The sequence below is a fragment of the Natator depressus genome, chromosome 24 (assembly GCF_965152275.1).
Source record: "Natator depressus isolate rNatDep1 chromosome 24, rNatDep2.hap1, whole genome shotgun sequence".
Lineage (NCBI taxonomy): Eukaryota > Metazoa > Chordata > Testudines > Cheloniidae > Natator > Natator depressus.
Window position 1 is genome coordinate 214,836 of NC_134257.1, and position 13,170 is coordinate 228,005.

A 13,170-nucleotide genomic window follows, 5' to 3' on the forward strand; every position below is an offset into this window, starting at 1 on the left:
ACAAACCAGCAAGGGGAACAAAAACGCGCGGAAATGGGGAGCCGAGTTCTCTGAGCCCCGCCCCCAGCAGATTAAACCCGCCCTCAGCCTCCCCCGGCCCTGGAAGGGAATGGGATCTGCAGAGGAGGCGGGGCTGAGCAAAGCAGGGGGTGTGTCTGCTGGGGGCGTGGACAGGCGCGAGGAGGGCGGGGTACGAGGCGCTCGCTCGCGCTGAGGTTGGAGCTGCCGCTGCCGCCGCCATTTTGGTTTCGCTGCTTCGGCTCTCTGAGAAGGGGCTGAAGCGGCGGCGGGCTGGTCCGGGTCCCGCCCTGGCCCCGTCCGTGAGGGCGGCCGGGAGGATGCGGCGCGGAGGAACCCGGCCCCGGCCTTGGCCGTATTGTCGCTGACACGGTGAGGAGGGGGTCGTGTCGGGCTGGGCCGGGCGGGGACCGGAGCCTCCACAGGCCCGGAGACCGGGGGGAGGGGAGCCTGGGCAGGGGGTCCGCGTTAGGGGCCCCGACCCGTCCCGTCCCCGCTAAACAGGATGCTCAACAACCCACGCATGCGGCGCCCGGGCCCTCACTAGCCCCCTCTCCTGGGCCGTGGATACGTACGGGGAATCCCTGACAGCCAGGCCTGTGCCTGGGGGCGGGCGAGAGGCGGGGGGATCCCTGACAGCCAGGGCCCGTGCCGGCGGGGGGGCCGTGCCTGGCCGGGGGGCGGAATATCCCTGACAGCCAGGGCCCGTGCCGGCGGGGGGGCCGTGCCTGGCCGGGGGGCGGAATATCCCTGACAGCCAGGGCCCGTGTCGGCGGGGGGTGGGGGGGCCGTGCCTGGCGGGGGGGGGGGAGGGAATATCCCTGACAGCCAGGGCCCGTGCCTGGCGGGGGGGGGGGAGGGAATATCCCTGACAGCCAGGGGCCGTGCCTGGCGGGGGGGCCGTGCCTGGCGGGGAGGGGGTGGGAATATCCCTGACAGCCAGGGCCCGTGTCAGCGGGGGGAGGGGGGGCCGTGCCTGGCGGGGGGGCGGGAATATCCCTGACAGCCAGAGCCCGTGCCGGCAGGCGGTGCGGGGGCTGTGCCTGGCCGGGGGGGGGGGGGGGATATCTTTGATAGCCAGGGCCCGTGCCTGGTGGGGGTATATCCCTGACAGCCGGGGCTCCTGCTTGGGGGCGGGCTAGAGGTGGGGGAGATCCCTGACAGCCAGGGGCTGTGTCTGGGGTGGGGGAAATATCCCTGAGAGCCCGTGCCTGGGAGGGGGGAGATCCCTGATAGGCGGGTCCCATGCTTGGGGAAGGGGGAGGAATATCCTTGGCAGCCGGCCTCCCCCCGTGCCTGGGGCTGAGAGAGATTCCTGAGAGCTGGGGTCTGTGCTTTTAGGGAATGAGGGAAATCCCTGACAGCCATGCCTGAGTCTTAGGGCGGGTGAGGAGATTCCCTGACCGCCAGTCCTGTACCTTGAGGGGGGGATCCCTGACAGCCAGCCCCACCCCTGGTGCATGGGGGGAACAGGGAGATCCCTGAGAGCCAGGCCCTGTGCCTTGGGAGAGGGAATCCATCACAGCCTGGCTTGTGTGTTAGGAACAGGGAGTTGTTTAGTAATCAGGCTTGTGTGAGAGTATTTAGGCCAGTTAGCTGTTCATGTGGCCATTCAGTTTAATTAGGAGCCCTTTGGTAGTAGGGGTGGAAAGCAAGTACCTTTCATGGAAGTGCCCACAGTCTCACATTTTTTTTATTGGGGATGGATCAGTAGTCAGATTCAGAGTCATCCAGTTCTTCTCATCTGCTCTGGATCCTCATTGCATTAGTCTGACTCTTCCTGGGGATATGACCTTGGATTGGGAAATGCTGTGTTTGGAGATACAAGTATGTGGGGGAGTGAAATCCCTGATGGGTCTGTATTTGCAAGGGAGATCCCTTACAGGCCTGTGTTTAGGGTGGGGGTGAGGAATCTTGGATAGGTCTACGTTTGGACGGGTTGGAGAAGGGGATCATTGACTTTCAGTATGTCTACTCTGTAGCTCGGAACAAGCCTCCCAGCCTATGAAGACACACTTTTGCTAGCAGAGCTTGAGGTGATGCACTAAAAATAGCGGTGTGGATGTTGTGGCTTGGGCTCTCAACCCAATAGGCTTGAGAGCCTAAACTCCAGCTCGAGCTGCAACGTCCACACTGCTATTCACATGGTAGCTCAAGTCCTGCTAGCAGAAGTTTGTCTACCTGGGCTGGGAGGCTTGCTCCCAGCTGCAGTGTAGACATACCCATTGAGGCTTGTAAGGATTCTTGATAAGGCCTATATTTGGAGTCCTGTTTGGGAGGAAAGGGATCATTGATGTTCCTGACTGTGGGAACTTCGGACAGTCTGTCCCATGAGTGAAGAGAGGGTGGGTCCATGACAGCTCTATATATCTGTGTGTTTCTAGTGGAGAGAAATCCCTGGGCCAGCCTGTGTCCGAAGGGATAAGAGAGATGGCTACCTGACATTCTAGCCTGTGTTTAGGTTGGCAGGATTAATCCCGAGCAGTCTGTTCTATTTGGGTTAACAAGGGGAATCCCTAAAAGCCAAGCCTGTGTTTGGGAAAGGGTAGGTTCCCAGCAAGGTTGCAGGAAAGTGGCAGGAAATCCTCTGACATTTCAGCCGGTGTTTCGCTGGGAATGGGGATGTCCCCTCCTTAAACCTGTGGCTGGTGGCCAGGGAAACCCTAATAATTTATCCTATGTTTTAGATGAAGATGTGAGGGGCTTTCTGACCAACTGATTTTATATTTGGGATTGGTAAACTCATAAATTTTATGGATAGAAGACCTCATTTGATCATCTAGCCTGAACTCTTGCATAACATAGAATGGGAGAGGGGGAATAACTGACAGTCTTGCCTGTGTTTGAGGGATAAGATTCTTTGAAAGTAGGAAATTTGGATGCCAAGGATCCCTGACAGTTGTGCCTGTATTTGGCAGGAATTCTCTTCCATGTTCAATTAGTTTGGAGATGGGGATTTCTTTGGGAAGCCCTGTGTTTCAAATGTAAGATCACTAGCAGACATGCCTGTGCTTTGGGCAAGGGAGATGAAAATCCTGACAGGCCAGAGCGATGTGTGGAATACTTGACTTTGTAGCTTGTATCTGAGGTGCAGAGAGCAGGATCCTGGCAGTAGGACATGTGTTTGAAGGGGACTGGGTGGCAGACTGATAGGCGAAGCTCATGTCTTAGAAACTGAACTTGCGCTGGAGGTAGACTTAGTCTATAAACTCTCCTGCAGTAGATAAAATGACCACAGAACTCCATGCACAACCCGTCTTAGGCTTGGCTTTCCCTCAATAAACTTTTTGTGCACAGAGAGACAGGCTCGCAACACACCTACTCTCTCACACATACATTTAAAAAAATGAACTGATCAGACTATTTCTCTTATTGTCAGAAAGTGCGTGGGAGAGAGATTTTCTCTTTTTTTAAATATTTGAGGTGCTCCCGTACGATGGTTATAGGGCAGTGTAAGTAACTAGGAGATCCATGAGGATCAAACCTGTGTTTGGAGAAGGGGTGACTGTTGATGGTCTGGCCTGTATTTGAACATGGGTGGATAGGGCAATCAGGAGTCAGGAAATATTGTGATTCAGAGGTTGGTTCCCTAACAGTTCATAGATTCCAAGCCCAGAAGGAACCATTGTGATGGTCTAGTCGGACCTGCTGTATAATACAGGCCATAGAACTTTCCCAAAATAGTGCCTAAACATGTCTTGTAGAAAAACAGTCTTGTTTTAAAAAGTGATGGAAACTCTACCATGATGCTTGATAAGTTGTTCCAATGGTTAGTTACTCTTACTATTAAAAATGTATGCCCTATTTTCAGCCTAAGTTTGTCTAGCTTCTACTTCCAGCCCTTGGATCATGTTATACCTTTCTCTGCTAGATTGAAGAGCCCATTATCAAATATTTGTTCCCCATGTAGGTACTTATAGACTGTAATCAAGTCACCTGTTAATCTTCTTTCTTAAACTAAATAGATTGAGCTTCTTGAGTCTATCACTGTAAATCACGTTTTCTAATCCTTTAATAATTCTTGTGGCTCTTCTCTGAACCATCTCCAATTTATCAACATCTTTCTTGAATTGTGGACACCAGAACTGGACACAGTATTCCAGCAGTGGTTGCACCAGTGCCAAATACAGAGGTAAAATAATTGCAGCTGAGTTGAGGACAAGACATGGAAAATTGCAGAAAAGTAATAATGGACCTTTTATTAATAGCGGCAATTTGGAAAAGCCAGAGTAGACCTATTTGTTTAAGAAAAAAATTGCTGGAATGATATATAAAGGCTCCAGTATTATGTTATGCCTACAGATTTTTTTGATAACCAGACATTTTGCTGCAACTATATTACATTCATTTAACAAATAAAAAGTGACCGGTACAATATAAAATTCAGAAGACTAAAAGTTTTAACACAATTGCTATAGAAAGTCCAAGTCTAGTCATTTTAGCCTTTTACATTTTACAGGTATTTAATGTTAGTGCAGTACTAATTGCATACTCAAAATGTATGCAAAATTATGGAGTGTGCAAAGTAAAGTAATTAAAATCAAAAGTGCAGTAGAAGCCTGATATTGTAGGATCCACAATATCACAAATGAAATAGGGCCTTAATTATAATTTATGCTCATAAATGAACAATTCCATTTCCTCTTGTTTGTTGCCCAGGCTCCTAGCTTTGGTTTATAGGCTATTAAAGAATTTCTTCTCTTCATGTCCTTAGGTTGCTTGATTAATTATGTTCTCATCATCTCGATTGTTGTGCTAAGTACTCATATCTTCCCTCGTTTTGCCCTCCCTCTTTGTTATTAGTTTAACTACTTTACTCTAGACAGCCTGTCCCCAAGAAGATTGGTCCCCCTTCTACTCAGTTGGAGGCCATCCAAACTATAAATCTGTGTCTCACCATAGAAGATGCACCAATATTTCACAAACCCAAAGACCTCCACCCTACATCACTCACTTAGCCAGTGCTTCGCTTTCAGAATTTTCTGCATTCTGTATTCCTTTGCTCATGGGACAGGAAGGATCACAGAGAAGTTCATTTGGACATTCTTTTTCAGTATGCTTCTGAGTTCCATGAAGTCATCTGCGATCTGCAAGATAACCCATGAGGCAGCTAAACCTGTATTTGACAAGAAGGAATGGATCTTAGTCTGTTGGGCCTGTTTGGCGAGGGGATTTTACTCATGTTTGTGAAGGGGTGGGAGCACGTTAACAGTGTATTATTTTATTTTGAAGGGATGGAGTTCTTTCTTTCTTGCTCAGTGGCAGATTTTATGGGACTTTTTATGGGGGACTGCTCAACAGTATGGTCAGCAATTTGTTTGTGGAGTTGAAATAGGCCCTTTGACAGCAAAGCCTGTGTTTAACAGGGTTGAGGGGCTCTGTGGTTTCTCCTAAGTTATGTGGGAATTCTTGGGATGGATGGACCACAGAATGGACCACAGCTGCATATTTTAATGGGAAAATGCATGATCTGCTATGGTCAGTGGAAATGTCCCTTTCGTTATCCTTCAAATAAATCCCCTTTGTTCGTGATGGGGATGGATCATGATGATTACCTGTTCTGTTCATTCCCTCTGAAGCACCTGGCAGTGGCCACTGTTGGAAGACAGGATACTGGGTTAGATGGACCATTGGTCTGACTCAGTATGGCTATTCTTATGTGATGGTTATGGGTCTGTATAGTCATCTAGTCTTTACTCTTATCCATACTCTTTTATTTACTAACTGGACACTTTAGCTGGCCATTTCAGATTCCACAGAGAATTCACCCTGCCTTTTCAGTAGCCATGGAAGGGGAAAGGGGCTGTTGCTTGTATTATTTCTGAGACAGGCTGTTATTGTACATGAACCTGGGCTCATGGTATGTGGATGAGGTGAATGAAGTTCTTTGGAGCAGGATTGTCTCTTACTCTGTGTTTATACAGTACCTAGGAGTAAAGAAATGCCAGTGTTAGGGTTGCTCATGCAATCTTAATCCCCCCCCCCCCCCCCTTTGTAAAGCATGTATTACAACACAGGCCAGAATCTTCAGCTCTCCTAAATCATAGTTAGACACCTAAATAGAGCTGGCCTGATTTTTTTAGAAGTGCTTTCTACACTGGTTGCACCTGCATAGCCTCTTCCACTGTGTGTTACTCTGTATGTCTGTCAGATAGACAAGCAGAAAGTCATTTATATACAGGATGTGTAGTGAATAAGGGAAGGATTCCTGTGGAAACATTCAAAATATCATTGCAAGTATGCTGTTTTAGTAGAGGTTAGATTTATTTCTCCAGATCAGTTTTGTTGTTAAAAGGAATTTGAATTTTGTTATAAGGTAACTAAACCATAAAGAATAACAGTTAAACCAAATGGTGCTTGTGTTGAACTTCTTAGTAATACTACAAGAAATATTCTAATCTCTCTTCAAGAAGTGAAGAGAGCAGAAACCAGGATCTGTTCTAGTAGATATTAGTGTAGAATGAGTAGTTCCTTTTTTTTTCTAAACTATGCTTTTTTAAAAACACATTAGCTTTTTTAAGATGTAAATGTAAGAAAACGTCTCTTGTGTTGGTGGTTTTTTCCCCAGTTTTAAAGACAAATGTATTCCAAAATATTTCAGTTCCACTTGATTTCCTCCTGGGAGCCAACAATTGTCTAAAAATCACTTAATATAACATTAATACTGAACAGCAAAATCCATTTAGTTATGCTTTATAAAAAGGAAGACATTCTCAGTTCAGCAACTAACAAACAATGAAACTGTTCATGTCTACAACTCTTATGAGTGTATAGAAAGTGGTTTAAACAATTGACATGCCACAGGGCCATTGATACAAATCATGATGCTGTTACGATTATGGAAAATTAAATGTAAAATATTGCTCCAGAACTTCAGTGCTGTTAAGTAGAAATTAATATCAGGTGGAATGTAGACAGCATGTTTTGCCCCACAGTTGGAGAGAGGCAGAATTACACCATGAGCCTGATTCTCTTACCCTAACCAGGTAATGCTTCTGATCTTAAAGCTGGTTAAAGTTTGGTAAATTGATCCTCTAACCTAACACCTTTAGAAAACAAAACCTGAATCTTTGTTCCTAATTTCCATATTGCAACCTTAGTTCTTGTTCAGCATAACTAAAGGCATTCTCTTTGCAGTATAGAGAGAATTCAAAGTGAAATATTGTTTTATTGTTTCTGGTACATTATCCTTCATAATGCGGGGCATCAATAATAAAGCTGGAGTTAAGGTAGTAAATATATATCAATAATTAAAGGGTGGTGAGAGAACTTAACTATGCTGTATTTTTTTTTTTTTAAAGTGAACACTTTTTAATTAAAAATTGGAAACACAAAGGTAAGGTAGCCCAAAGAACCTTAAATCTGCTCTCATAGTCTTCTGCCCACTCTCTAGAGCCCAGTAGCATGAGATGGTCTTATGTTTGCACTCTGTACATCTTCATCATCTAGTACAGGGCTCAGCAACCTGTGGCATGTGTGCCAAAGACTGCACGCGAGCCGATTTTTAATGGCACGCTGCTGCCTGCCTGCCGGGTCCCAGCCGCTAGCAGCGTGCCCTTAAAAATCCTGCCCACCCCGGCCTGCTGTTCTCTGCCGGCCCCCCCCACCCTTGGCACGGGGGCAGGGTGTAGAAGCTTGGTCCTGCCTGCTGCTGCTGCAGGGCAGGCAAGCTTCCACCCCAGCCCCCCTGCCTGCCCCTCCTCCTCTCCCTCCCTGCCGCTGATCAGCTGATGGCCCTTGCGAGGGAGGGGGAGAAGCAGGGCCTGAGCGTACTCGCTGCTCCGGGAAGGAGGCAGAGAAGAGGTGGGGACGGGGTCTTGGGGAAGGGGGGTGGAATCAGGGTATATCCCCTTCAGTCCCCTGCCGTGAGCCGCTCTGGGCAGGGGGCTGGGAGCACCCCCACGACCCCAGCCTACACCCCCAGCCCTCTGCCCTGACCCCTGCACCCTCCTCACACACACCCCAGCCCTCTGCCCTAATCTCTGCACCCCTCACACACCCCAGCCTCCTGCCCTGACCCCTACACCCCCCACACACACCCCCAGACCTCTGCCCTGACCCCTGCACCCCCCACAACCCCAGCCTTGATTCCAGCACCCCCCACACATACCCAGTCCCCCATGCCCTAACTCCTGCACCCTCCTCACACACCCCCAGCCCTGACTCCTGCACCCCCACACATACCCAGCCCCCCACACCTCGTGCCCTGACTTTTGCACCCCCCATATTCTCACCCCCACCATGAGCACCAAATGGGAGCTCCTGCACACACCCCCACCCCCATTCCTACCTGCACCCCTTGCACCAAATGGGAGCTGCCCAGGTAGGCACTCCACACCCAGACCTCCTGAGCCCCCTCCCTCATTCTAGCTCCTGGCCAGACCCTATACCCCAACCCCCAGCCTGCTCCTTCACCCCCAGCCCTGTGCTCAGTGCACTCCCACCCTCAGCTCAGTGCAGACAGAGAGGAAGAGAATGGGCTAGAACCAGGGAAAAGGTAAGTACCCACTCTATGTGGGCAGGGCCGGGATCCCAGACCGGCAGCGGGCTGAGCGTGGCTGGCAGCCGGGACCCTGGCTGGCAGGAGCCGGCGGACGGAACCCCAGACCGGCAGCGGGCTGAGTGGCTCAGCCCACTGCCAGTCTGGGGTCCCAGCCGTCGGCCCCACTCAACCCGCTGCCGGTCTGGGGTTCTGGCTGCCAGCCCCTTGCCAGCCAGGGTCCCGGCCACAGGCCCCGCTCAGCCTGCTGCCGGCCTAGGTGAACGGGACCCCAGGCTGGCAGTGGGCTGAGCGGGCCAGCAGCGTAAGATCAGCATTTTAATTTAATTTTAAATGAAGCTTCTTAAACATTTTGAAAACCTTGTTTACTTTACATACGACAATAGTTTAGTTATATAATATATAGACTTAGAGAGAGAGACCTTCTAAAAAACATTAAAATGTATTACTGGCACACACAACCTTAAATTAAAGTGAATAAATGAAGACTTGGCACACCACTTCTGAAAGGTTGCCGACCCCTGGTCTAGTATATAAGCCATGAACTCTCATTAGGCATTCTAATATGTGCATCACCCAGCACATGTGACACCTATAAAATCATGTCATATTCTGTAATGCATCCTTATGTGATAAGACAGTGAAATTAACATTTCAACCCTTGTATTTCATATATACACCATAGACCTATCCAACCCTCATTCTGTCTTTTTAGTATAATTAACTCCTATAGCATTTCTTATCTGTAGACTATATACATATACCTATTTTACAGATGGGGAAACTGAATCAGAGAGGTAAAATTTCTTGCTGAAGGTTGCATAGCAGGTCATTGGCACAGCCAAAAAGAATACAATTCAGGATCTCTTGACTTCCAGTTCAGTGATCTAGCCACTGTTTCACACTGCCTCATACAAACTAGTTAATGCGCTTGAATACGTAAAGTGTTCTATACCGTGTTGAAAGAGAAGTTCTGAATAGAGAGGGCCATGAAGGAGAATCTCAATGGATAAAAGTCCCATATAATAAGAATAGAAATATAATAGTGGGGGTATAAGAGCTGGCTTCTGGATCAGAATAGTGATTATGACATAAGAATGTTGACAGGGATTGGAGGAGGTAACAAAATCTACAATAACGTCTGGTGACTTGAACCATCCAGGAATAAATTAATTGAACAATGTAGTTGAAAACTTCATAATACTACAAGCTATTCCTTTTTGAAGTAAGAGGTTATCGTTGCTTCTTTTTTATAAAGTAAAAATTCCATAAACTCAAATGTAAAATCACAAACTACACATACCCTAGAACAAAAATAGAAAGAAACAGGTGAGAAACAGCATGATTAAATGACAAGGTATAAGAGTCTTAAACAATTATCTTATCATGATTTTGGGCCATAAGTCAGCATTCATCGCTCTGGTTTAACATAGTCATGTTTGGCATACCAGATTAATGTATTTACTGTTGCTATTTACTTATCGTATTATGGATGTACACAAAGGCCTTGATCAGGACGTCGTTGTATTAGGTGGAGTGCAAACCCATAGGAAAGGCATGTTCTCTGCTCTGAAAAAGTTTACTGTCTGATTTGAAAAGACTTCATAGTGAGTAGAGCAAGCATTGGGAGAGAGAGCACGGATAATGTAGGTAACATCACATGGTTTCATCAGATAGTTACCTGCACAACTTTATAATTACAAATATTTGAACTTTTTAAATAAATAAAAGCTATCATTCATTGATTGATTTTCTTGTAGGGGTCACAGGAGAGGTGGGTATTAAAAAGGGACTTGGAAGAGGAGAGGGTAATGGTCTTGTGGATTCAATGATGAACAGGGTGGATCGATTTAAAGAACTGATTTTTAAATATGATTTAAGTCAGCAAACAGGAAGCCCTGATTTAATTGATCGTGTTTTGCATTTGCACATTTTAGTTCATTTCCTAATGAAATGCTGGGTCTCATAGGTTGGTAACCATTAAAACATGTTCATTTAAAACTAAATATAACCATTAATTTACACTAATTTCTGTGCTTTGTTTTCCAGGAGGAAACACTGTATCTGTACACATTTATTTAAGTGATTATATAGCTTAACATATATTTATTGAGTTCTAAATTTTTACATTTTTATGATAAAAATGGTGAATTATGTATTTCTTATTTGCTAGATGTTTAATAATTTTTACTCATGACTTATGTCAGACTCTACTTGGATGAAAACTAGAATGCAATTAAAAATTGCACAAAACAACATTTTACATTTATAAGTTAAATAAAACTACCTCAAATATGCTGGAGACATAAGAAGAAAAATGTATCAGAATGTATTTATCATTTAAACCTAACAGATTTATTAAACAAAGGAAGTGTTATTTGTAGTTGGAGAATTGCACTGATTGTTTATGGTTACCTGTGTCTTTGAATGTTTTTAGAATTAGTAGATTTTATTCTGACACCTAGTGTTTATTCATAGAAAGAGGAAAACAAGCTTTCCTGCTTTTCCAGCTTCTACCTGGTTTCTTAACTTTGAATGAACTGGCCGTAACTGAACTAGCTGAATAAACTGAAATGAAGAAAATATTCTGTTTACGCATACAGAAAAGGCTACTGCCAACAAAAGTTTAGCCAGTGATTTACAACTAGATATCAAAAGCTTAGCCAGGTATTTCCCACTAGTTCAGCGGTTTGATTTTCTTTAAAACTTTTGCACCAAATGTGCACTGCTTAATATTTTTTTATTTAATTTGAATGATTTTAATGGATTGTAATAAGTTTAGGTCTTAACATAGGTTGACATCATTTCAAATTAATTTTAAATAGATGTATTTTTTAAAAAAAATTTACCTAAAATAAAAAATCCAATTTAAATTATATAAAAATCTGATTTTTAAAAAACCATTGATATTTATCCACCCTGTTCAGGGAGTGTTCTACATGTAAGGAGAAGTGCAGAAGAAAGCATGGAGATGTTAGCTGGAGAAGCAGACTAAAGGGCATATAAGCTGGCATCATGAGGCAGAGAAGGGGTACAAGAGCAGATCAGGAAGCATTGGCAAAGTTTTATGTAGGCACTTGAAGGCAGTTACATGAATCTTGAATTTGATGAGGTGAAGAAGGGAGGCCATCACGGGACTGAATCACTGGGATTCAAATAAATGAAAACTTTGTGGTTTGTGTGGATTGCACTCTCAGCAAATTTGCAGATGATACTAAACTGGGAGGAGTGGTAGATACGCTGGAGGGGAGGGATAGGATACAGAAGGACCTAGACAAATTGGAGGATTGGGCCAAAAGAAATCTGATGAGGTTCAATAAGGATAAGTGCAGGGTCCTGCACTTAGGATGGAAGAATCCAATGCACCGCTACAGACTAGGGACCGAATGGCTAGGCAGCAGTTCTGCGGAAAAGGACCTAGGGGTGACAGTGGACGAGAAGCTGGATATGAGTCAACAGTGTGCCCTTGTTGCCAAGAAGGCCAATGGCATTTTGGGATGTATAAGTAGGGGCATAGCCAGCAGATCGAGGGATGTGATCGTTCCCCTCTATTCGACACTGGTGAGGCCTCATCTGGAGTACTGTGTCCAGTTTTGGGCCCCACACTACAAGAAGGATGTGGATAAATTGGAGAGAGTCCAGCGAAGGGCAACAAAAATGATTAGGGGTCTAGAGCACATGACTTATGAAGAGAGGCTGAGGGAGCTGGGATTGTTTAGTCTGCAGAAGAGAAGAATGAGGGGGGATTTGATAGCTGCTTTCAACTACCTGAAAGGGGGTTCCAAAGAGGATGGCTCTAGACTGTTCTCAATGGTAGCAGATGACAGAACGAGGAGTAATGGTCTCAAGTTGCAATGGGGGAGGTTTAGATTGGATATTAGGAAAAACTTTTTCACTAAGAGGGTGGTGAAACACTGGAATGCGTTACCTAGGGAGGTGGTAGAATCTCCTTCCTTAGAGGTTTTTAAGGTCAGGCTTGACAAAGCCCTGGCTGGGATGATTTAACTGGGAATTGGTCCTGCTTCGAGCAGGGGGTTGGACTAGATGACCTTCTGGGGTCCCTTCCAACCCTGATATTCTATGATTCTATGATTCTATGATTTGGTCAGATCAGGTTAGACAAATGATCATCTTGCATGGTGCATTTTGTATGAATTGCAGAGGGATTATGTGGGTGTCAGGGAGGTCAAAGAGGAGTAGATTGCAGTAATCAAGGCAAAACAATGAGTGGTTAGATGAGTTTTTGCTATCTGAATAGAAAGGAATTAACTGAACGCATCCAATGAAGTGAGCTGTAGCTCACGAAAGCTTATGCTCAAATAAATTTGTTAGTCTATAAGATGCCACAAGTACTCCTTTTCTTTTTGCGAATACAGACTAACACGGCTGCTACTCTGAAACCTGAGTAAATAATAGAACCTGGCACGCGTTCATGAGCGTCATCAATTTTGTGAACTTGTTTAGAATATGGTTACTAATTTTGTTGTTGCTAAATCAGGTTTCAGTCCATTTTTCCTTCAGCCTCTAAATCTGAATGTGAACTTTACCCTGGTCTTGCCAATTGCAAGCTTAGTGTGATTGAGCTTGATTCTTCCTACCCTTAAAAAAAAAAAAAAGTCTTGCTATTTTGAGTAAATGTGGAGCCAGATGTA

General features: G+C 45.5%; 1 protein-coding gene across 1 annotated transcript in view; it reads left to right on the forward strand.

Moving 5' to 3' along the window:
• Window positions 1-180: 180 nt before the first annotated feature.
• Window positions 181-13,170, forward strand: part of ASH1L (ASH1 like histone lysine methyltransferase) — a 156,225-nt gene continuing 143,235 nt past the window's right edge. Inside the window, exon 1 of the mRNA XM_074938716.1 lies at window positions 181-390. The gene's annotated coding sequence lies outside the window, so the exon portion shown is untranslated. The remainder of the gene's footprint in view (window positions 391-13,170) is intronic.